Here is a 26,473-nt window from a genome sequence, read left to right on the forward strand (position 1 = left end):
GCTATTGGTAGTCAAGATTTTCAATGTGAAAGAAAAAATACAATTATAAAGTCAAGTAGCTACTTAAAAACATAATGTTAAAATTGAATCGTTAATACAATGTGAACCCTTTTTTAATTTTTTAATGCATTTTTTAATTGGCAAATAAAATTTTACATATGGTGTATATAACATGATGTTCTGAAATAGGTATACACTGTCGAATGGCCAAATTGAGCTAATTAACATAAGCATTACCTCACATATTTATCATTTTCTGTGGTAAGAACACTTAAAATCTACTCCCTTAACAATTTTTAAGTATATAATACATCCTATTATTTTTCAAAATACAGTTTTCCCCTACTATCTGAATTTTCATTATACACAGTTTCAATATTAAAAATTCATGAACTAAGCAGACTACTGAAAAGGTCCATAAACCTTGTCATCCCAGCACACCACAGACATTCTAAGTTATAAGATTTTCATGTCTATACCATTCCCACCAAAAGAAACTAGGGCTTATTAGTGAAGTGGCTGAGTGACATTTGGGACAAGAAAGCTGCAAGATAAGCCTATGCATTTTGCTGTGCAAGGAAGCAAGAAAGTGCTCAGAATTAATGGAGAGTTACATTTAAAGAACATAGGAACCAACTACAAGGGACTATCACTGGCAATCGTTTTAATAAATTGAATGTAAAACAAAAACAAATTAAACATAAAGAGAATAATCACTGTAGTTAATTGAAACATTCAATTCATGAAACTCCATTCATCCACAAAAATATTTTTAAAAAGGAAAGAAAGGAAAAAGTTAATTTGCCACCATTGAAGTTGTCTATTAAATCAACTCCTTACTTTGAAATTGGGAATTAAAAAGTAAAAAATTCAACATTTAACCTGCCTGTCCAACAGAACTGTATTTGATGGCAGCGAATAGTCCCAGTTAGTAAAGAAGAGCTGTGTTTAGTCAAATGTCAGCTAATGTAGAAGGAATGACAGAGTTAGAATAATGACAGTTCTGTAAATTTACTGATTCAGGCAAGAATTACCAATTGGTGTTAAAAGCATTAGGAAAACGGATAATATGAAAATGAACATTCACATAGTATCAGAGTAATACCATAGAGAATACTCTCTTGTCACAAGGGGAAAACATAACTACAATGGAAGGATCAGGCTGTCATCACTTTAATCTAGTAATCAATTTTGTTAGCATCATCAATGGTAGAGCAGGCAAGGATTATGTATCTCCTCATGTGGCACAACTTGAAGCCCATATCACCTATGATGTGTTCCTGCCAAAAATGTTCCATTTTATCTTAATCCAGCCTTTAGATCTAATTTCCAGGTTCCAGGAAATATAAAGGTAAAAGAGCAAGTTGAAGATACTTTAAACGGACAACAGATACTGAAGGCAGGACATTTTACAAGACAATTGACAAGGCAATATCATGAGAAAGCACTATTTTAGATTAAATGAATTTTAAGGAACATAAGATCCAGACATAATACATGACCCTGGATTGGATCCTAGTTTGAACAAACAATATTAAATAAAGATGTAGGGACAAATGTGTAATTTTAATACGGACTAGTTATTAAATGATACAGGTTGAGCATCCCTAATCCAAAACTCCAAAACCCAAATGCTCCAAATCTGAAACTTTTGAACACCAACATGATACTCAAGGGAAAGGCTCATTAGAGCATTTCAAATTTTGGATTTTCAGATTAGTTATATTCAATCAGTAACTATAATATGACTATTACATAATCAAAAAAAAAATCCAAAATCTGAAATGCTTCTGTTCCTAAGCATTTCAGAGAACAAATACTCAATTTGTACTAAAGACTTGTTCATTTTGTCAAAAGTGATCATATTGTTTTGGCTACATATGAAAATGATTTCTTAAACTGAACTTTAAATATATTTTCGAGATTTTTTTTACCCTTTGAGATTTTTTAACTTAATATTTAAAATGTAATTATCAAATACTACAACATGGTAAGATTCATGTACAACTATCTGAATTTACAGAGTTACCCTGCAGTACAGTCTCACTGAGCCTTTAGCATCATGGAGGCTGAATTCCTCAGTGCTTTGGAAGGACAGAAATGAGAATGCAGCACCAAGTCTGGATCAGACATATGCTGTTCCAGTGCTGCTCCAGTCTCCCAGGAACAGTGCTTAGTTCTGACCTAAACCAGACTGTAAACCCTGTAAGACTTTCCTAGGTCATTCTAAAACAGATGAGACTTCCTGCACCCAGCTCTATCTACATACACAGTTACCATTCACACCACAGGTTCCAAAACGCAAGTGTCTCAAAACTTTACCTAACTGCATACTTCCTGGTATCTATGATCATCACCATATGTAGTCCTAAAACATAATATTCTGATCTAAAGACTGTCTACTTTTCAGGAAAATAAGCAGTTTTTATGGACTAGGTATGTAATAATGATGTCCATGTGCTATAAACCCTTCCATTATACATGTTAATTTACTCAATCTTTCACTCCACAAGAATCTATTGAACTCCTATTCTGGGCCAAATACTAAGCTAAGCAGTGGGATAAAGAGTTGGCTGAGCTACAGTCCCTGAATTTAACTTAAACGAACTCAACTATATCCACTCAGCCTAAAAATGAAAGGGCAAGAAAGGAAGACAGAGAGTGAAAGGAAGACGGACAAGTGATTCCACCTGCTTCCATTCAGTTAGTACAGTAGTTCTCCATGTGAGGTCCCCGGACCAGCAGTATCAGCTTCACCTGGGAACTTGTTGGAAATGCAATCACAGAAACTGTGGGGGTAAAACCCAGTAAACTGTGCTTTAACAAGCCCTACAGGTGATTCTGTAAAGTTTTGAAAATGACTGAGTTAGCATAAGCACCACAATAAGACATTAATTTGTTATTCCTTCTCTTGTTCTAGGTTTTAGAATAGCTAAAATACTGTAAGCATCTCACCATGCTGAATGAGACTCTGGTGTCTAAAGATTTGAATTACCACTGAACATACCCCCAAATATAAGCTAACTGTATCATTTGAAACTCAACATGAGAAACCACCACAGGAACACCTTTTGAAGCTCAGCAGGTTTCAACAGGGGAGGAAAAACTGACTGTGTTGGACTTAAAGAAAGGAAGCTCATGGCTCTCTAACAAGACACCTTCCCATGAGATTCTTGAAGATAATTTTGCCCTAATGATTTTCACCTCACCCACTGACTACAGAACTGAGTCTTCATGTAAACTGAGATATTGCTGTAGCCTTTAAAAGCATCCCACAGGCCGGGCGCGGTGGCTCAAGCCTGTAATCCCAGCACTTTGGGAGGCCGAGACGGGTGGATCATGAGGTCAGGAGATCGAGACCATCCTGGCTAATACGGTGAAACCCCGTCTCTACTAAAAAATACAAAAAACTAGCCGGGCGAAGTGGCGGGTGCCTGTAGTCCCAGCTACTCGGGAGGCTGAGGCAGGAGAATGGCGTGAACCCGAGAGGAGGAGCTTGCAGTGAGCTGAGATCTGGCCACTGCACTCCAGCCTGGGTGACAGAGCAAGACTCCGTCAAAAAAAAAAAAAAAAAAAAAAAAAAAAAAAAAAAAAAAGCATCCCACAAAGAAAAACATTAATAATCCAGTCTAAAATTTTCAAATTTGAAAACATGGGTATGTGTTTGTATATGTCATGCTAAATATAACTGATAAAAAGTTCTTGCCAGAGAAACACTTCCATCTAGAATCACAAGGGTCACAAGAACTTCAGAACCAGAGAAAGCCAAATTCCCTTGTGTGACCGTGCCCAAGGTACTCCTGCTCCTAGCAATAGCCTTGATCGTTAAGACTGGGGAAAAGAGAGGGGAACCCTGGCAAGAAAGCAGACTTGGGAGTTAACAGACCTGAACTTGAATCTCTTCTAACTGTGAAGCCTCGGGCAAATCACTTAACCTCTCTGAACCTTAGTGTCTTCCTGTATAAAATAAGGATAACCACGTATAATTCAAAGGATTGCTGTGAGGATAGGGAAAATGTACCTAAAGTACTAGGCATAGTTCCTGATATATACATGCTTAAAAGATGTTAGTTCTCTCCATCCCATCTGCACACCAATCCTAAGCACGGAGTACTTAGATGGGAGACAGATTAAGTTCTTCACAGAATTACAGGACCTTAGAATGTCAAAATCTCCCATTTTTTTAGTGCTTCACCTAGGTACTAAACAACTGGAAATATGTAGTGAAATGTCCTTTGCACAACTTGAATTTACAGATTTTCCTTGGCTCCTTCCTATCATCAAGGATATCAACTTCTGGCTAGATAACTAGATAGTTTTCAATACCTAATGGCCAGACACACTAGGGGCAGTATGCCCTCTGCTGTTGAGAAGTGGGACCCACATGCCACTTCCTGTTCTGGGCTCCTGAATAAAAATTTTATGAATCACAACACGAAAAGGTGACAAGGGCCTTAGAAACTATTGCATCTGTGTTTCTCAACTGAAGAAATTAGGCTCGAAGAGGTCACGTGACTTGGCCATGGTCACAAGGCAGAGGCAGAGCTAGAACTTTATTTTTGCAATTTGGTTTATTGAGCCAATTAAAATAAATAATAGCACTGTAAAGACAACACAGTATGACTTCGGAAAGGAAACAAACCTCTCTAGTCATGCACAGCAGTTCTTTCTAGCATATGGCTCAAGAAATTTCATTTTTTTTTTTAATTTTTTGTATGGTCCAAGAAATTTCAAAGCATGCTTCCCCACTTTACCACGTGGAGGAGAAATAGATCTGTGAGAATGGGTAGGCAAGAAGAAAAGAGACCATTCTTCAGATGATGTTTATTATACAAAAGTAATTATTTGGACTTTAAAACTGCTCAAGAATAAAGTTTGCATACAGAAAAATCAGTAGCAACATTACATCTGTTAGTTTTGCTGGCAACTTGGGGACAGCGTGTGTGGAAGAGGTGGGGATGGGAGGGAATAACACAGAGCACCTACCACGTGTCTGCCACTGCACTGTTGCTTTACACATATCCCTTCACCATCTCAGCAGTTACCCTCTGGGGCACTTTCATCACCCAGTTGTAAAATAAGAAGGCTGATGCTCAGAGAGGTCAGATAGCTTGCCCAAGGGAATGTAACTAATAATTAGGAATCAAATGTAATTCTTTTCATGTGCTTTTAACCCCTACCCAATCCCACCTCCAAGAAAACCCAGATCTTTATACTCATTGCATTATAACATGCTCATGCAGATAAAGCTGACTATAAACTTCAACGCTCAGTAGGGGACACTCAGAGTGAGTATCTTTCTCCTAAATTTGCAAAATGAAGGACAAATCTCCCAGCCATTTACTAACAGTTACATTGCAGAATATGTGGAATGTTGGTCTTTTCACTGACCTGACAATAATTGTTACTACACTACTATTGCTAACTCCATTAGGCCACTGATAAAACCAAAATCACATTGGCTCCTTCTCAGCAGCCTTCGGTTTTAGAAAATTCAGTATGCGGTTGGATTTATTCAGGCACCCAGATGTCTAATAACAGTTAACTAAAATTTTACTAAAGATACAAAAAGTATACCCAGAGATATACATGACCAAAAAAATTAACTAATGCCTCCAATAAATCAAAGCACCTTAAAGGAGTTTTTCATGTGCTCTGGTTTTCAACTCTAATGCAGAGACGCTAAAATAAAATAAGACCTTCTTTCTCCCATTTGATGTGTGTGTCCTATATTAATTTGGGGATTGTGGGGTTACATTCCATTAGAGTTCTTAAATGGATACTGACAACTTTCTGGGCAAGCTCAATTGATATCCCCTGAAAGGATGGACACCTTTATGTTAGAAGAACACAGGTTCCCAAAGAAGGACTAAAACGTGGCAGGAAGGTGGAGTTTAGACAAGCCCTAGATCTACAGTTGGAGAAGGATGGATGTCTAGGAGTGGGTTCCTACTAAGTTGTCCCTCACACACGGGCACCCTAGAGCTAGGACAAGATCAGAGAGCAAGCCACATCCTATGATTCAGATCTCTGGCTCTTGGATGACTCCTGGTTTATTTCTTCTTTATTATGTCAAGGCCTTTCAAAAACCCTGCTTAAATGTTCTAGCTTTACTCATCCGTACAATGAGGATACCAGAAAGTATTGGAGATTAAATTTGACTTAAAGAATTAAAGGGGAAACAGTATCCCCCAGAAAGTGTGGTGGTGGCAAAGGAAATGCTAACAAGTCCCTCCAAGAGGAAGGAGAGTCCAAGAAGGAACTGTCCTCCCTTCCCACAAAGATGCTCTCGTCATTGCCAATCTTAACGGGTCGAGCTTCCATCTTAACAAAAAGGGTGGAAGTCCTCGCCGAGATATCTTTCAAAGGCAATCATCTTTGTACGTAATAAGACACTGCTCCTCTTTACACGCCCTTCTATAAGTGTTAACCAGGAGAGAGAACTGCATTCCCTGACTCCTATGCTTTTTTTTCCTAACATGCCTCTAATCTTAAAAATGAGACTCTTAGAAATAAATTTATTTAAAGAGAAAATGGTAAATGAGAAAGGGAAGAAAATAAATGATAATGGGAGAATCCATCATGGGGAAAATTTGGTGCCCCAGCCTCCTATACTCAGATAGTTTGAAAGGCAAAAACACAATAGCTACCGCAGTGCCCTTGTACATGGCAGATACTTTATAGATAATTGTTTTTATTTTATTTTATTTTTTGAGCCAGAGTCTTGCTCTGTCGCCCAGGCTGGAGTGCAGTGGCGTGATCTCAGCTCTCTGCAACCCCCGCCTCCTGGGTTCAAGTAATTCTCCTGCCTCAGCCTCGCTAGTGGCTGGGATTACAGGTGTCCACCACCACACCCGGCTAATTTTTGTATGTTTAGCAGAGACAGGGTTTCACTATGTTGGCCAGGCTGGTCTCGAACTCCTGACCTCAAGTGATCCGCCTGCCTCAGTCTCCCAAAGTGCTGGGATTACAGGCATGAACCACTGTGCCCAGCCATAGATAATTGTTCAATTGATGCAGTTCAAACCTTCTAAGTAAGTGGTTCTTGTGTTTCTGATTATGAGGTTCCCTTGTTAATGTTAAAATTATCATAGATGTGTTATATATTAGTAGCCAGTGCTTGAGAAAATATGAGAAACTATTATAAATTCAATAATGGTATAAATAAATATCACAACAGCATCTATCTAAGTGAAAAAAAAAATGTGCTCAGTAACACCCTCTCGAAAAATTCTGCAGTGCTTAATAACCTTTCCTTCCTCAAACCAAGAACTCTGTGCCCCAGAGGCGGAATCACTAAGTCATCAAAATGCTGTGAAACCAAAACACTCTTTGCTTTACTGCTAAAACAGAGGTGAAAATATCCTGCCCTTGAGAATACCTAAAATGCTCCAGTAAATCAAGAAATAGCATGTTGTATCAAATAACAGTTAAGTGTTTCATTAGAGGGAGATTCTATCTGTTGGCCAAACAGCTCTGTGAAAGCACCACATAATCACTGCCTTCCCATGGCTCAGGAAGCTTTGTACTAAGAGAATTAGCTGGCCACAGCTCAAGCTCCCAAATTAGAGAAAAAGTGCTGCTGTAATCAAGTACTGCATATAAATTTTAGGAAATCTTACACCACTAGAGGGCGCCCTTATATAAGTAGTAAAGTCGGAAAGACCATTAGGGTTTTTTTGTTTGTTCTTTAAGAGACGGGGTCTCCCTCTGTGGCCCAGGCAAAGTGGAGTGGTCCGATCACAGCTCACTGCAGCCTCGAACTCCTGGGCTCAGGCGATCCTCCTTCCTAGGCTCAAGAGTAGCTGGAACTAAAGGCGCACACCACCACACCCGGCTCGTTAAGTTTTAAATTAAGTTTCGTAAAATCTTAGGACAGAAAGGGAACTTAGATCTCAAGTCCAAACTCTTGGATAAAAAACAGATGAGGAGATGCCAGTTATTTTAAATCTTTCTTTTCTAAATAAATATATGTTCACATAATTGAAACATAGCAATCATCTCCCTTCTTTTTAAAGTCAGGATTCAAAATCTGTGCTGTCAGAAACCAGGATATTGGTTACCATTGCAGGAGAAAAGTGACTGTAAAAGAGAATAAGGGGATTCTGGAGTTAGGATAGTGCATTGTTCTGTACGTATAATAAGATAATTCAAAAGCATATTGATAAACATTTAAAATCTTATTGAAGATATATATTATTTAACAAGGTACATATTTATATTTCTATTTCACTATAGAGTCATATGTAAATTATATTGCACTAAATCACATTAATATTAAATTTTTCTTTCATTTAAAAATACTTATTGAGTACTCACTAAAAGGTAGGTATTAAGAAAAAAAAAACTAAGATACAATTCCATTTCTCAAGTTCTGGGGAATCTAAGAGAAATGATTCATGTGCTAGTAAACAACCAAGCAGTGGTGTGGTTAAGTTCTGTATACAAAGCGCTGTGGGAGCTCAGAAGCCAAAGCCACTACTCTGCCGGTGGAAATTACAGAGGGCTGCACCAAGGAGGTAATATTTGAGCTGAACTTTGACACACAGAAGAATTTTTTTTTTCAGGTACAAAAGAGCATTTCAAGCAAAGGAAGAAAAACATGTGCTATGATGAGCTATACAGAATGAGCATAAATTAGGAGCTGTTGTTTTACGCCAAGACATATATGAGGGGAAGACATGGGAGATGAGATTAGACTCACCGGGTGCCACGGTGGCTCTCACCTGTAATCCCAGCGCTTTGGGAGGCTGAGGTGGGAGGATCAAATTGAGGCCAGGAGTTTGAGACTAGCCTGGCCAACATGCAAAACCTCTTCTCTATAAAAACACAAAAAAATTAGCTGGGTGTGGTGATGCATGCCTATAATCCCAGCTACTTGGGAGTCTGAGGCCTGAGAATCACTTGAACCTGGGAGGCAGAGGTTGCAGTAAGCCAAGATCACACCACTGCATTCCTACTTGGGTGACAGAGCAAGACTCTGTCTCAAAAAAAAAAAAAAAAAAAAAAAGGAAAAAGAAAAACCCAGGCCAGGCTCACTGGCTCACACCTGTAATTCCAATACTTCAGGAGGCCAAGGCAGTAGGATCACTTGAGCCCAGGAGTTCAAGACCAGCCTGGGCAACATAGCAAGACCCTGTCTCTACAAAAAATAAAAATATTACCTGGGTGTGGTGGTACATGCCTGTAGTCCTAGCTACTCAGGATGCTGAGATCAGAGGATCCCTTGAGCCCAGAAGTTTGAGGTTACAGTGAACTATGATCATGCCACTGCACTCCAGCCTGGGTGACAGAGCGAGACCCCATCTCAAAAAAAGAAGAAGAAAGAAGAAAGAAAAAGAAGAAGAAGAAGAAAAGAAGGAAGAAGAAGAAGAGAAAGAAGGAAGAAAGGAAGGAAGGAAAGAAAAAAAGCAGTATAGAGAGACAGAAGAAAGAGAAGGGAAGGGAAAGGAGGAAGGAAAGAAGGAAGAAAGAGAGGAAGGGAGGGAGAAAGGGAGGAAAGAAACCTAGCTGAAATCCAAGATTGTTTCTCTAAACCAACAGTGAATGAAAAACATCCACTGGAAATAGACTCAACTAGGCAGGGACTTTTTTCTGTTTTGTCCAGTGACTGGAATAAAGCCTGGCATATAGTAGAAGACCAGTGAATATATAGAGAGTAAATGAATGCATGCATGTATCGTGGCTGTGCAGTTGGTATACAAACAAAACTGAGAATGGAAAGCAAAGTTCCCAAGAAGGTCAAGTTTGTGCAGGTTCATTTATTGGGTGGGTCTGTTCCCAGCTTTGGAAGAGTTGCCCAACACTGTAGTTGGATGTGCCTTTTGCCCCGTGGCAAATCACATGCCTAAGGGAGAACCCAAGCCTCAAATCTAAGGGCAACGCACAACAGTTTGGTCTGCTGAGGAAGTAGGAAATGCATGCCTACTGCTGGGTGGAGAAACAGTTATAAATAACTACAAATAATACAGACAGAAGGCCATCTTTGCAGGGGGTGCAAGAGAAGGGCTAATTAGCATTTTACCAAAGTATATTACCTAAAACATAATTAATCTTGGTGACAGGGTTATAAGTCAAAGTTTTTAAGACTGGAAAGGACTTTAAAGTCATGGCTGTCAGCCAGGACACAATAACTTTACCTGAGAAACAGCTTTCTGTAAAATGTACAACATAGTAGCTCGTTCAGCAGCATACTAGTGTTTGGTGAACCATATGTGCTGCAAAATGTTGATTTGATCAATGTGTAAAATATGTGTTTCCAACAACAGAGTTTTAAGGAAGAAACAGGGGAGAGGTGAAATGCCCTAGGACAAAAAGTAACTGGAGGGAATAGTTGAGACTATAAGTAAGTGAAGGATATGTGATGCAGCCAGATCCCAAGGAGGGAATGGGGTCAATAGCACCAACAGAAGGACCTGACTTGGGCCGAACAAGGAACCGCTTCTCCACTGGGAAACAGATGGATGCAGGAGTTATCTTTCTAATTATCGAGGGAGGAAACTAAAAGGGTTCTAGTTAAAATGCCTGTCATATAACACCTTAGTTTTTAGTCAATGAAGTAAAGAGACAAGGTAATCTATTAAAAAAGATAGTAAAAGAGAACCCAGGATGGCAATGATTTAAAGACAGGTAAAAGTGCAGCATGGAAGAAAAAACTGATGCCTAAGACTCCATAAAGTTCCTGAGGTTGGAGACTGCACAATAATCTGCCTATGTATGGGCTTGCTTAGCAGATATTCACAACCCAGGAGCAGGAGCAGAGAAGTTCGATGGTTGGATAAAACCAGGATGAGAATGTCATAAAGGGGTTGTGAGAGAGGACAGGGGGCAAGAGAATTAAGGTCATTCCTGTCTTCATGCAGCCCGAATATACCCAGAGCTATGAGGTCCTGTCCACCACAGACAAATGCTGCCATAATCTGTTAGCTGATTTGCAAGGTAATCTAAACTATGCTGTATTTATTCTATTTTAAGGAGTAAATAATCTTGCCAGAACTCATATATATGATATATAAGCATTTCAATAATAATCTTATAAAAATAATGTAAGGCTGCATATCATCAAGGCCTTACAAGTTTATATTCTTCTGTTTTGCTAAACATAAGATGATGTGTTACTGTTTTTCTTCCTTTATAATCTACTGTTCTAAATCTTTTTCTTTTTTTTTTTCTTTTTTTTTTTTTTTTTTGAGACAGAATCTGACTCTGTCGCCCAGGCTGGAGTGCCGTGGCATGATTTGGCTCCTGCAACCTTCACCTCCTGGGTTCAAGCGATTCTCCTGCCTCAGCCTCCCGAGTAGCTGGGACTATGGGTGTGCCCTGCCATGCCCAGCTACTTTTTGTATTTTTAGTAGACACGGGGTTTTGCCATGTTGCCCAGGCTGGTCTTGAACTCCTGACCTCAAGTGATCCACCCACCTGGGCCTCCCAAAGTGCTGGGATTATAGGCATAAGCCATTGCACCTGGCCTGTTCTGAATGTTTCTTCTCTACATGCAAAATGTTCTCCTGATACCACTGATATAACTACATCACATCTTCTGAGAGATAGAGGCTGGTATCTGATAGTATAATGTAAAAGGACAAAGACCCTTCAACCTCCCAAAAAGGGCAAAAATCACATTTCTCATGAACAGGAGTTCAGACCTGTGATCTATGTAACTCACAATCCAATCTTGCATACTACCTCTCCTGCAAAGAGCTGTGATGACCTCACAAATCTTCTGTTCTCCAACTGAGCAACCCCAGTTCTTACTATTTCCCATATAACACTATATTCTAAAGTCCTCCTAACCCTGCTCACACTCTGGATTAATTAACATTCCCTCTTACAGATGGTGTGCCCAGAGCTGAGTACAATATGTAACATGTGGTCTAATAAAGTGCCTTGCTCATCACTGGCCAGGAATAAATAACCTGTGAGTGTGTTTATAGACCTTATCCATGGTTTTGCTTTCTGCAGTTTCAGTTACCCATGGTCAACCATCGTCAGAAAATAGGTGAGTACAGTACAAGATATTTTGAGAGAGAGAAAGAGACTACATGTTCATATAATGTGTCATAATTATTTATTATTCATTATAACGAATCTCTTATTAATCTCTTATTGTGCCTAATTTATAAATAAAACTTTATCATAGGTATGTATGTATAGGAAAAAAACATAGTATATATAGTGTTCAGTACTAACCAATGTCTCTGGCATCCACTGGGGGTCTTGGAACTTATCCCCCATGAAGAAGGGAGGACTACTGTATAGCTCCAATAACACAGCCTACTTTTAATTGAAAGTCATGTGGGTATACTGGGTTGAATAGCATCCCCCCAAAATTTATGTCCTTCCTAGAACCTCAGAATGTGACTTTATTTAGAAATAGGATCATTGCAGATGTCATTAGTTAAGATAAGGTCATGCTGGAGAGGGGTGGGCCCTTAATCCAATATGACTGGTGTTCTTGTAAGAAAAGAAGAGACAAAGAGGCACAGAGAGAAGAATGCCATATTAAGACACAGATGCACAAAAGCAAGATGGCCCACGTGACAATGGAAGCAGAGATTGGAATCAAGCAGCTTCCAGCAAAAGAATGCCAAGGACTGCCAACAGCCAGCAGAAGCTTAGCAAAGGACACAGACCAGACTCTTCCTCGGAGCCCGGACCAGGCTCTCCCTCGGAGTCCCCAAGAAGTAACTAATCCTGCTGACACCCTGACTTTGGACTTCGGGTCTCTGGAAGTGAGAGGATAAATTTCTGTTGTTTTAAGCCTCATAGTTTGTGATACTCTGCAGCCCAAAGCAACTAATACAGAAGGTCTCTCTATGGAGGTGGCAATGGAACTGAAGCCTGAAGGAGGCAGACAAGGAAAGAACTCTAGAAAGAAGAAACAGAAGATACAAAGAGCTAGAGGCCAGAAAGAGCTTAATGTGGAAACAATAAGACCAGTGGTGAACAAGACAGAGAATGGTACTGGATGAGGCTTAGAGCTAAGTGGGCTATGATAGGGAGTCTGAAAGTCTGAACTTAAGGGCAATACGAAGCCTTCAAGAGTTTTAAAACTTATTCTGATTTAAAAAAAAAAAAAGATCAGTTTACCTGTTCTGTGGAAGATGGCCTAGAGGAAATTTTTTTAAAAGAAAAAAGAAAGAAAGTGAGAAGAAAGCAGAAGGCTATTGAAAGGTTCACATGGCACATGATTATGAGAACAAGTCAGGCTTCAAGCCAAGGTAGGTCACTCTTAAATTGCTACATATTCAACATATATAATAATGTTTACTCTCCAAAGTCGTAATACACCCAAGAAAGATCTCAATGAAGAAGGACTCAATATATGACATCAGCAGTATTCGTTTAACAACAATCAACAAAAGGAAGTCTTTTGAACAGTTGTAGTCACCACCATAGCCCATGTATAACAGATTCTGCACTGGTCCTGACTATGGGCATTGTAAACACTAAACACCCCACTAAATTAGCAAAAGAGTTCCAAGGCCATCAGGCTCCCCCCAGCATTTAATAGAAGTCAATAAAGCATATTCTATTGCTACCCTTTTCTCCAAAACCTATTAAAGAAATTGATAGAAGGTAATAAACTAATTGTTCTCAAACGTTTCGGTCCTGTTCCACCCTGGTGAGATAAAAGACATCAACCAGCCACAATCTTCACTGGTTACCTCTGATGAATTAATAAACTACATTTTAAAAAAATAAAAAGCACATATAAACATAGTATTACAACATAATGCTAAAATACAACTCTTCTTCCTAAATGGAGAATCTTCTGTGAATGATACCGTGAGAACCACTGAAACAGAAAACTTACAACCTCTTTTCAGAGACTGCTTTAAAATAATTTTTTTATCACATTGAAAAATACATGATATTAAAGCATTCTGGAAAATTAAACTTTACAAAATCCCCACATGAATAGCATCCACAAAAGGAAGCAGCTGAGGAAAGTAATGTCTAAGTTTTTTCCTCCTGGAAACTCCAACATCAAATTTGCAGTCCTGATTTCACTATAAAATGTCCTCCAGGGACTTTTTATCATTATCTTAAAGACACACTCTACAGACTACTCATTGTTTTGCACATTCATCCGGTCTAAATGATAACGGCGCTGTAAAAAAGATAAAGGAAGGGAAAAGGATATCCTCAGCAGAAACCAAAAAGCTCAGAACAATAACAGCAAGTTCAAATGTAACCAAGTGGCTTCCTTTGATTACTTTCAGGTGGTTTTGCCACCACATCACCAGATAATCAACAACTTCCCAGAGCTGGTAGGATGTGTAAGTATTTCTTGAGTGCCTACCATGGGATAAGTACTAGAGTTACAACAGTGAACAAGCTAGATATGGTCACTGCCTCACAGGGCTTATAGTCTGGCGACAGACAACAAGAAACAGAAAACAAACAAGCAAACACACAAATAAGAACTTAGAAACTAATTGTACAGGTTTTACCTGGGTGTGGTGGCTCACACCTGTGATCCCAGGACTTTGGGAGGCCAAGGCTGGCAGATCACTTGAGCCAAGGAGTTCGAGACCAGCCTGGGAAACGTGGCAAAACCCCGTCTCTTCAAAAAATATAAAAATTAGCATGGCATAATGGCATGCACCTGTGCTACCAGGCACTCAGGAGGATGAAGTGGGAAGATCACCCGAGCCCAGGAGGTCGCGGCTGCAATGAGCTGTGATCACACCACTGGGCTCCAGCCTGGGCAACAGAGTGACATCCTGTTTCAAAAAAAAAAAAAAGAAAAAAAGGAAACTAGTTGTACAGGTTTTATTTTGATAGAGAATAACAGAGGCAGATCGACTTTTAATAGGGTGGTCAGAAAAGAAGTCTTGGAGCAGGCAATAGTTAAGCCTTTAATCCACACAGCTGTCTACCCTGTGAAAGGTCCTGGGGGTTCTATTCAACGCCACTCCCTTCATGAAGCATTCCTGCCTTCTTTGTGCTTTCAGGGTATTTTAGCTATATTATAATCTTTTCAAATGTAGCCTTGCACTGTAGTTATTTATACATGCGTGTCTTATAACCTTCATACTACTATAAACTGTGAAACTGTAAAAAACCCAGATAAAAAAAGTTAGAATCTATTGAACACACCACAGGAGGTATGTTATTTCCTCCTGCCCCTGTGAATAGTGTAAGGGCTGAACTAGGGCTATAGGTAAATAATCTCAACTGTTCTTCAGAGGAACCCTATGGAGTAGAGAGGCTGTGTTTTCCCCCTCCATGCCCTACTGCCTCTCCCTTTCTGGCTAATCTCTGTACCCACAAAGCACAAAGCACAATGTGCACAGGCCTTGCTACATCAATGACTCCTGAGTTGAACTGGGAGAAGTGAGATGTGTGATGTGACACCTGAAGACCAAGTGACCTCACCCAAACTTAGACTACACCAGTTAACTCTGCTCTAGGCCTGTGGGGCTACCAGCAAGACCGTTTTCTTTCTATCAGAGGTGTGTTAGCCTCAGGAAATGTGAACAGATACTACAATTATCCAGTTCAAATCCAACTCAACCTTGAAAAGTAGAAAAGTTGTAAACACATAGGTGACTATAATTAATAGTGAGACTCCTCAGCAAAGACAAGGCTCTTTCACCGTCCCACCATTTCCTGAGTGCTTACTCTGTGTGCCTGGCTACACTGAATACAAGGATAAAAGCCTTATTTTTTGCTCTCAAGGAGGCCACAGTCTACCAGAGGAGACAAGCAAGCCAAGAAATTATTTCCACACAAGGAATGCACATTATGAATGTGGGTGAGAACAAGGTGATTGTTACGGCAGCAAAGAGGAGACACCACCCAACTAACCAGTGGTACACAAGGCCATAGTGAAGGCAAGCTCAGAGAAGCTGATAATGTCCATCATGGCACCCTGCTCCCCTCTTTTCCAGCTTCATCTTCTACCACATGGCCCTCTCCCACTTCATATTCCAGAAATGCTCTGGACATATGCTTTCTCAAGTCTCCAGGCTTCTCTACATGGATTTCCTCCTGCCCGGAATGCCTTCCTGTCTCGCATCATTACAAAAAAAAACTACTACTTCATCCTCAAAATGTTCATTCAAGTGCTGTCCCCTCTGCAGAGTTTTCTAGGACAACCCCAAGCCCAAAGGAGAATGCTCTTTCTCTGATTCTATGACAGCTTCCAGAACAGTCACCACCACACTGTGCTATCACTGTTTTGAAGGTTGGCTCAGCACAGTGAAAACAGCCCAGCTCTATAACCTGAAAGTTCCACATTGAAATGCTGACTGTGCCACTTTCCAGCTAGGTGATTTCCAGAAAACTCTTTCATATCTCAGTACCTCAGTTGCTTCATCTATAAAAGGGAAAACTAATAACTTACTTACAAGGTTGCAAGGATTCAAGGTGGTGTGTGTACAAGCCCCTGACCACAGCAAAGACTGAAAAAATAATCCCAATGACTGATAACCAACAACAATTTTATATTGTGGTATTAAACAAAAAACACACAAAAGCATATTACAACCATATGTGTATTTTTACATTTGGCACGTGATATGGTTTTGCTATGTCCCCACCCAAATCTCAACTTGAATTGTATCTCCTAGAATTCCCACGTGTTGTGGGAGACACCCAGGGGGAGGTTATTGAATCATGGGGGCCAGTCTTTCTTGTGCTGGTCTCATGATAGTGAATAAGTCTCACAAGATCTGATAGGTTTATCAGGGGTTTCCACTTTTGCTTCTTCCTCATTTTCTCTTGCCACCACCTTGTAAGAAGTGCCTTTCACCTCCTGCCATGATTCTGAGGGCCCCCAGCCCTGTAGATCTGTAAGTCCAATTAAACCTCTTCTTCTTCCCAGTCTCGGGTATGTCTCAATCAGTTGCATGAAAACGAACTAATACAGTAAATTGGTACGAGTAGAGTGGGGCATTGCTGAAAGGATACCTGAAAATGTGAAAGCAACTTTGGAACTGGGTAACAGACAGAGGTTGGAACAGTTTGGAGGGCTGAGGATAAGACAGGAAAATGTGGAAAAGTTTGGAACCTCCTAGAGACTTGTTCAGTGGCTTTGACAAAAATGTTGACAGTGATATGAACAACAAGGTCCAGGCTCAGGTACTCTCAGATGGAGATGAGGAACTTGTTGGGAACTGAAGCAAGGGTGACTCTTGCTATGTTTTAGCAAGAGACTGGTGGCATTTTGCTCCACCCTAGAGATTTGTGGAGCTTTGAACTTGAGAGAGATGATTTAGGGTATCTGGCGGAAGAAATTTCTAAGCAGCAAAGTATTCAAAATGTGACTTGGGTGCTGTTAAAACATTCCATTTTAAAAGGGAAACAGCATAAAAGTTCAGAAAATTTGTAGCCTGATGATGCAGTAGAAAAGAAAAACCTACTTTCTAAGGAGAAATTCAAGCTGACTGCAGAAATTTGCATAAGTAGCAAGGAGCCTGATGTTAATCCCCAAGGCCATGGGGAAAATGTCTCCAGGCCATGTCAGAGACCGCAGGGCAGCCCCTCCCATCACAGGCCTGGAGCCCCAGGAGGAAAAAGTGGTTTCATGGGCTGAGCCCAGGGTCCCCATGCTGTGTGCAGCCTAGGGACTGGGTGCCCCATGTCCCAGCCACTCTAGCCATGGCTTAAATGGGCCAACATAGAGCTCAGGCTGTGACTTCAGAGGGTGGGAGCCCCAAGCCTTAGCAGCTTCCACATGGTGTTGAGCCTGCAGGTGCATAGAAGTCAAGAATTGAGGTTTGGGAACCTCTGTCTAGATTTCAGAAGATGTATGGAAATGCCTGGATGCCCAGGCAAAAGTTTGCTGCAGGGATTGAGCCCTCATGGAGAACCTCTGCTAGGACAGTCTGGAAGGGAATGTGGGGTCAGAGCTCCAACACAAGAGTCTCTACTGGGGCAATGCCTAGTAGAGCTGTGAGATGAGGGCCACCATCCTCCAGACCCCATAATAGTAGACCCATCGACAGCTTGTACTGTGAGCCTGGAAAAGCCACAGACACTCAATGCCAGCCACTGGAAGCAGCTGGGAGGGAGGCTGTAACCTGCAAAGCCACAGGGGTGGAGCTGCCTAAGACCATGTGAACCCATCTCTTGCATCAGTGTGACCTGGATGTGAGACCTGAAGTCAAAGGAGATAATTTGGACCTTTAAAATTTGACTGCCTGCTGGATTTCAGACTTGCATGGGGCCTGTAACCCCTTTGTTTTGGCCATTTTCTCCCATTTGGAATGGCTGTATTTACCCAATACCTGAACATACACTGTATCTAGGAAGTAACTAACTTGCTTTTGATTTTATAGGCTCATAAGCAGAAAGGACTTGCCTTGTCTCAGATGAGACTTTGGACTGTGGACTTTTGGGTTAATGCTGAAATGAGTTAAAACTTTGGGGGATTGCTAGGAAGGCATGATTGTTTTTGAAATGTAAGGACATGAAATTTGGTGGGGCCGGGGTGGTATGATATGGTTTGGCTGTGTCCCCACTCAAATCTCAACTTGAATTGTATCTCCCAGAATTCCCACATGTTGTGGGAGGGACCCATGGGGAGGTAATTGAATCATGGGGGTCGTTTACCATGCTATTCTCATGATAGTGAATAAGTCTCAAGAGATCTGATGGGTTTATCAGGGATTTCCACTTTTGCTTCTTCCCCATTTTCTCTTGCTGCCCCCATGTAAGAAGTGCCATTCACGTCCCACCACGATTCTGTGGCCTCCCCAGCCATGTGGAACTGTAAGTCCAATTAAACCTCCTTTTCTTCCTAGTCTCAGGTATGTTCTTTATCAGCTGCATGAAAACAGACTAATACAGCATGTTACCCTGAAGAATGTAAAAAGCTGTTTGATGATCCATTTTCCCCAGGTACAATTCTGTCCTGATTTAAGCAATAAAAACAATTTCATACAGCCTTTAAATAAAGGATCTTCTGCAAGGGAAAATTGCCACAAAGAATATAACTGAGAAAAGATTTACCACAAAGGCTCATTTCACTAAGAAAAAAAATAATCAGTGGAAAACCAAGCAGCACATTTGGAGAGAAACTGACTCAGGGGTAATAATTATAATCTGCCACTACTATTTACTACAGGACATTCCTTCCCTTTAAAACCATAATGTTAGCAGCCTACAATTAAAAGATAATTATAACCATTTGCAAGTGATGGTGTTTTCATCCCATAGCCTAGTACCTTCTAGAACTCCCTATTTTTAAATTGTTCTTTTTTGATCATCCCAAAATGGATGAATATTAAACAAAAGATAAATCTCCTTTATGTTATCTCACTTTGCTCTTTTTATTATTATTATTATACTTTAACTTCTAGGGCACATGTGCACAACATGCAGGTTACACATGTATACATGAGCCATGTTGGTGTGCTGCACCCGTTATCTCGTCATTTACATTAGTTATATCTCCTAATGCTATCCCTCCCCCTCCCCCCACCTCACGACAGGCCCGGGTGTGTGATGTTCCCCACCCCATGTCCAAGTGTTCTCATTGTTCAGTTCCCACCTATGAGTGAGAATATGTGGTGTTTGGTTTTCTGTCCTTGCGATGATGGTTTGCTCAGAATTATGGTTTCCAGCTTCATCCATGTCCCTACAAAGGACATGAACTCACCCTTTTTTATGGCTGCGTAGAATTCCATGGTGTATATGTGCCACATTTTCTTAATCCAGTCTATCATTGATGGACATTTGGTTTGGTTCCAAGTCTTTGCTATTGTGAATAGTGCCACAATAAACATACGTGTGCCTGTGTCTTTATAGCAGCATGATTTATAATCCTTTGGGTATATACCCAGTAATGGAATGGCTGGGTCAAATGGTATTTCTAGTTCTAGATCCTTGAGGAATCACCACACTGTCTTCCACAATGGTTGAACTAGTTTACAGTCCCACCAACAGTGTAAAAGTGTTCCTATTTCTCCACATCCTCTCCAGCACCTGTTGTTTCCTGACTTTTTAATGATTGTGATTCTAACTCGTGTAAGATGGTATCTCATTGTGGTTTTGATTTGCATTTCTCTGATAGCCAGTGATGACGAGCATTTTTTAATGTGTCTGTTGGCTGCATAAATGTCTTCTTGGCCAGGCGTGGTGGCTCACGCCTGTAATCCCAGCACTTTGGGAGGCCGAAGCAGGTGGATCACAAGGTCAGGAGATCGAGACCATCCTGGCTAACACAGTGAAACCACGTCTCTACTAAAAAAATACAAAAAATCAGCCAGGCGTGGTGGCAGGTGCCTGTAGTCCCAGCTACTAGGGAGGCTGAGGCAGGAGAATGGTGTGCACCCAGGAGGCAGAGCTTGCAGTGAGCGAGATCATGCCACTGCACTCCAGCCTGGGCGAAAGAACAAGACTCTGCCTAAAAAAAAAAAAAAAAAAAAAAAAAAAAAAAAAAAAACTTCTTTTAAGAAATGTCTGTTCATATCCCTTGCCCACTTTTTGATGGGGTTTTTTGATTTTTTTCTTGTAAATTTGTTTAAGTTCTTTGTAGATTCTGAATATTAGCCCTTTGTCAGACAGTTAGATTGCAAAAATTTTCTCCCGTTCTATACGGTGCCTGTTCACTCTGATGGCAGTTTCTTTTGCCGTGCAGAAGCTCTTTAGTTTAATTAGATCCCATTTGTCTATTTTGACTTTTGTTGCCATTGCTTTTAGTGTTTTAGTCATGAAGTCCTTGGCCATGCCTATATCCTGAATAGTATTGCCTAGGTTTTCTTCTAGGGTTTTTATGGTTTTATGGCTAACATTTAAATCTTTAATCCATCTTGAATTAATTTTTGTATAAGGTGTAAGGAAGGGATCCAGTTTCACCTTTCTACATATGGCTACCCAATTTTCCCAGCACCATTTATTAAATAGGGAATCCTTTCCCCATTGTTTGTTTTTGTCAGGTTTGTCAAAGATCAGATGGTTGTAAATGTGTGGTATTATTTCTGAGGGCTCTGTTCTATTCCATTGGTCTATATCTCTGTTTTGGTACAAGTACCATGCTGTTTTGATTACTGTAGCCTTGTAGTATAGTTGGAAGTCAGGTAGCATGATGCCTCCAGCTTTGTTCTTTTGGCTTAGGATTGTCTTGGCAATGCAGGCTCTTTTTTGGTTCCATATGAACTTTAAAGTAGTATTTTCCAATTCTGTGAAGAAAGTCATTGGTAGCTTGATGGGGATGGCGTTGAATCTATCAATTACCTTGGGCAGTGTGGCCATTTTCACAATACTGATTCTTCCTATCCATGAGCATGGAATGTTCTTCCATTTGTTTGTGTCCTCTTTTATTTCACTGAGCAGTGGTTTGTAGTTCTCCCTGAAGAGGTCCTTCACATCCCTTGTAAGTTGAAGTCGTAGGTATTTTATTCTTTTTGAAGCAATTGTGAATGGAAGTTCACTCATGATTTGGCTCTCTGTTTGTCTGTTATTGGTGTATATGAATGTTTGTGATTTTTGCACATTGATTTTGTATCCTGAGACTTTGCTGAAGTTGTTTATCAGCTTAAGGGGATTTTGGGCTGAGACAATTGGGTTTTCCAAATATACAATCTGCAAACAGGGACTTCCTCTTTTCCTAACTGAATATCCTTTATTTCTTTCTCCTGCCTGATTGCCCTGGCCAGAAATTCCAACACTATGTTGAATGGGAGTGGTGAGAGAGTGCACCCCTGTCTTGTGCCAGTTTTCAAAGGGAATGCCTCCGGTTTTTGCCCATTCAGTACAATATTGGCTGTGGGTTTGTCATAAATAGCTCTTACTATCTTGAGACATGTCCCATCAATACCTAGTTTATTGAGAATTTTTATCATGAAGGGCTGTTGAATTTTGTTGAAGGCCTTTTCTCCATCTATTGAGATAATCATGTGGTTTTTGTCTTTGGTTCTGTTTATATGTTGGATTACGTTTATTGATTTGCATATGTTGAACCAGCCTTGCATCCCAGGGATGAAGCCAACTTGATCGTGGTGGATAAGCTTTTTGATGTGCTGCTGGATTTGGTTTGCCAGTATTTCATTCAGGATTTTTGCATCGAGGTTCATCAGGGATATTGGTCTTAGATCTCTTTTTTGTGTGTGTCTCTGCCAGGCTTTGATATCAGGATGATGCTGGCCTCATAAAATGAGTTAGGGAGGATTCCCTCTTCTTTTATTGATTGGAATAGTTTCAGAAGTAATGGTACCGGGTCCTCTTTGTACCTCTGGTAGAATTCGGCTGTGAATCCGTCTGGTCCTTGACTTTTTTGGCTGGTAGGCTATTAACTATTGCCTCAATTTCAGAGCTGTTATTGGTCAATTCAGGGATTCAACTTCTTCCTGGTTTACTCTTGGGAGGGTGTATGTGTCCAGGAATTTATCCATTTCTTCCACATTTTCTAGTTTATTTGCGTAGAGGTGTTTATAGTATTCTCTGATAGTAGTTTGTATTTCTGTGGGATCGGTGGTGATATCCACTTTATCATTTTTTATGGCATCTATTTGATTCTTCTCTCTTTTCTTCTTTATTAATCTTGCTAGCGGTCTATCAATTTTGTTGATCTTTTCAAAAAACCAGCTCCTGGATTCATTGATGTTTTGAAGGGTTTTTTTGTGTCCCTATCTCCTTCAGTTCTGCTCTGATCTTACTTATTTCTTGCCTTCTGCTAGCTTTTGAAGGTGTTTGCTTTTGCTTCTCTAGTTCTTTTAATTGTGATGTTAGGGTGTCACTTTTGGATCTTTCCTGCTTTCTCTTGTGGACATTTAGTGCTATAAATTTCCCTCTACACTCTGCTTTAAATGTGTCCCAGAGATTCTGGTATGTTGTGTCTTTGTTCTCATTGGTTTCAAAGAACATCTTTATTTCTGCCTTCACTTCGTTATGTACCCAGGAGTCATTCAGGAGCAGGTTTTTCAGTTTCCATGTAGTTGAGCAGTTCTGAGTGAGTTTCTTAATCCTGAGCTCTAGTTTGATTGCACTGTGGTCTGAGAGACAGTTTGCTATAATTTCTGTTATTTTCCATTTGCTGAGGAGTGCTTTACTTCCAGTTATGTAGTCAGTTTTGGAATAAGTGTGATGTGGTGCTGAAAAGAATGTATATTCTGTTGATTTGTGGTTGAGAGTCCTGTAGATGTCTTAGGTGCGCTTGGTGCAGAGCTGAGTTCAATTCCTGGATATCCTTGTTAACTTCCTGTCTCATTGATCTGTCTAATGTTGACAGTGGGGTGTTAAAGTCTCCCGTTATTATTGTGTGGTAGTCTAAATCTCCTTGTAGGTCCCTAAGGACTTACTTTATGAATCTGGGTTCTCCGGTATTGGGTGCATATATATTTAGGACAGTTAGCTCTTCTTGTTGAATTGATCCCTTTACCATTATGTAATGGCCTTGTCTCTTTTGATCTTTGTTGTTTTAAAGTCTGTTTTATCAGAGGCTAGGATTGCAACCCCAGCTTTTTTTTGTTTTGTTCTCCATTTGCTTGGTAGATCTTCCTCCATTCCTTTATTTTGAACCTATGTGTGCCTCTGCACGTGACATGGGTGTCCTGAATACAGCAGACTGATGGGTCTTGACTCTTTATCCAATTTGCCAGTCTGTGTATTTTAATTGGAGCATTTAGCCCATTTACATTTAAGGTTAATATTGTTAAGTTTGAATTTGATGCTGTCTTTATGATATTAGCTGGTTATTTTGCTCATTAGTTGATGTAGTTTCTTCCTAGCATCGATGGTCTTTACAATTTGGCATGTTTCTGCAGTTGCGGGTCCAGTTGTTCCTTTCCATGTTTAGTGCTTCCTTCAGGAGCTCCTGTAAGGCAGGCCTGGTGGTGACAAAATCTCTCAGCATTTGCCTGTCTGTAAAGGATTTTATTTCTCCTTCACTTATGAAGCTTAGTTTCACTGGATATGAAATTCTGGGTTGAAAATTCTTTTCTTTAAGAATGTTGAATATTGGCCCCCACTCTTGCAGGGTTTCTGCTGAGAGATCCGCTGTTAGTCTGATGGGCTTCCCTTTGTGGGTTACCCAACCTTTCTCTCAGGCTGCCCTTAATACTTTTTCCTTCATTTCAACTTTGGTGAATCTGACAAGTATGTGTCTTGGAGTTGCTCTTCTCGAAGAGTATCTTTTTGGTGTTCTCTGTATTTCCTAAATTTGAATGTTGGCCTGCCTTGCTAGGTTGGGGAAGTTCTCCCGGATAATATCCTGAAGAGTGTTTTCCAACTTGGTCCCATTCTCCCCATCACTTTCAGGTACACCAATCAGACATAGATTTGGTCTTTTCACGTAGTCCCCTATTTCTTGGAGGCTTTGTTCACTTCTTTCTACTCTTTTTTCTCTAAACTTCTCACTTCATTCCATTCATTTGATCTTCAATCACTGATGCCCTTTCTTCCACTTGATCGACTCGGCTGCTGAAGCTTGTGCATGTGTCACATAGTTCTTGTGCCATCGTTTTCAGCTCCATCAGGTCATTTCAGGTCTTCTCTATGCTGTTTATCCTAGTTAGCCATTCATCCAATTCCTTTTTCAAGGTTTTCAGCTTCTTTGCAATGGGTTTGAACATCCTCCTTTAGCTCAGAGAATTTTGTTATTACCAATCATCTGAAGCCTTCTTCTCTCAACTTGTCAAAGTCATTCTCCATCCAGTTTTGTTCCATTGCTGGCAAGGAGCTGCATTCCTTTGGATGAGAAGAGGCACTCTGATTTTTAGAATTTTCAGCTTTTCTGCTCTGGTTTCTCCCCATCTTTGTGGTTTTATCTACCTTTGGTCTTTGATGATGGTGAGGTACAGATGGGGTTTTGGTGTGGATGTCCTTTCTGTTTGTTAGTTTTCCTTCTAACAGTCAGGACCCTCAGCTGCAGGTCTGTTGCATTTTGCTGGAGGTCCACTCCAGACCCTGTTTGCCTGGGTATCACCAGCAGAGGCTGCAGCACAGCAAATATTGCAGAACAGAAAATGTTGCTGCCTGATCCTTCCTCTGGAAGCTTCATCTCAAAGGGGCACCCAGTTGTATGAGATGTCAGTTGGTCCCTACTGGGAGGTGTCTCCCAGTTAGGCTACTCGGGTCAGGGACCCACTTGAGGAGGCATTCTGTCTATTCTCAGATCTCAAACCCCATGCTGGGAGAACCACTACTCTCTTCAAAGCTGTCAGACAGGGATGTTTAAGTCTGCAGAAGTTTCTGCTGCCTTTTGTTCAGCTATACCCTGCCCCAAGAGGTGGAGTCTACAGAGGCAGGCAGGCCTCCTTGAGCTGCGGTGGGCTCCACCCAGTTCAAGTTTCCTGGTCACTTTGTTTACCTACTCAAGCCTCAGCCATGGTGGACGCCCCTCCCCCCACCTCGCTGCCACCTTGCAGTTCCATCTCAGACTGCTGTGCTAGCAGTGAGCAAGGCTCTGTGGGCGTGGGACCCTCCGAGCCAGGCACGGGATATAATCTCCTGGTGTACCATTTGCTAAGACTGTTGGAAAAGCCCAGTATTAGGGTGGGAGTGTCCCAATTTTCCAGGTACCATCTGTCATGGCTTCCCTTGGCTAGGAAAGGGAATTCCCCAACCCTTTGCACTTCCCGGGTAAGGCCTGCTCCATGGGCTGCACCCACTGTCTGACAAGCCCCAGTGAGATGAACCTGGTACCTCAGTTGGAAATGCAGAAATCACCCATCTTCTGCATCACTTACACTGGGAGCTGTAGACTGGAGTTGTTCCTATTTGGCCATCTTGGAACCTCCTCACTTTGCTCATTTTAGTGTTTAGAAACACAGTCCAAATCAGAAAATCTTACCAAGCCCTGCTATTAGGCAAGAGCAAAAATATTGAGAAGGAAAACAAAATGGTGAATAAATAAAAGCCTAAGGAAAACTAGAGAGGAGGAAATGCGTGTTTTTCCCATCTGCCCTTATGGAGGAAAAAAAAAAAAAAAAACCCTCTGCAATGAATGACTTAATTTTCAAGGGAAAATCTATAAACTGCTAAGCCACTGCCAAGTCCCTTCTCCCACAAACAGAATCATCTTCCTACAATAGGAAGTCATTTTCACCGTGCAATTTTGCCTCCTCTAAACTTGCATACTTTATGCCTCTCTTGCAATACTTTATACTCATAGTAAAGGCTTTTGCTTCCAGGTCTTACCTTTCCATTATGAGAGAAACATTCTTCTTTTTAAGGCCTTTGTGGTCTAGACCAGGGTTTTATAAAATGGAGGTTGTGATCCATTTGTAGGTTAGGAATTCATTTAGTGGGTCATAGTATTTTTCTTTTAACAAAATTTCATGCTATTCAGCAACCAAGCTACAAAATTTGAAATTATTTCTATTAAGAAATCTTAAAAATCTAAGTGGCCTGAACCATTATGCCCCGGTGAGTGTCTTAATTCTCACTTAACGGCAGTGTGTGTTCTCTACTTGAGGGACAACCACCTATTCAATGTCATTTGAAGATGTAATTACAGTTCAGGCAGTCTCACAAAGTAGAGCACAGTTAACAACCAAATGTGTGCTACAGACAGTAAGTA

General features: G+C 40.6%; 1 protein-coding gene across 3 annotated transcripts in view; it reads right to left on the bottom strand.

Annotated features, from left to right (window-relative positions):
• The window catches only part of PRC (prolylcarboxypeptidase), an 82,988-nt gene that overhangs the window by 35,676 nt on the left and 20,839 nt on the right, over positions 1–26,473 (bottom strand). The window lies entirely within an intron of this gene.

Source organism: Macaca nemestrina, chromosome 12, assembly GCF_043159975.1.
Source record: "Macaca nemestrina isolate mMacNem1 chromosome 12, mMacNem.hap1, whole genome shotgun sequence".
In the NCBI taxonomy this organism is placed as follows: domain Eukaryota; kingdom Metazoa; phylum Chordata; class Mammalia; order Primates; family Cercopithecidae; genus Macaca; species Macaca nemestrina.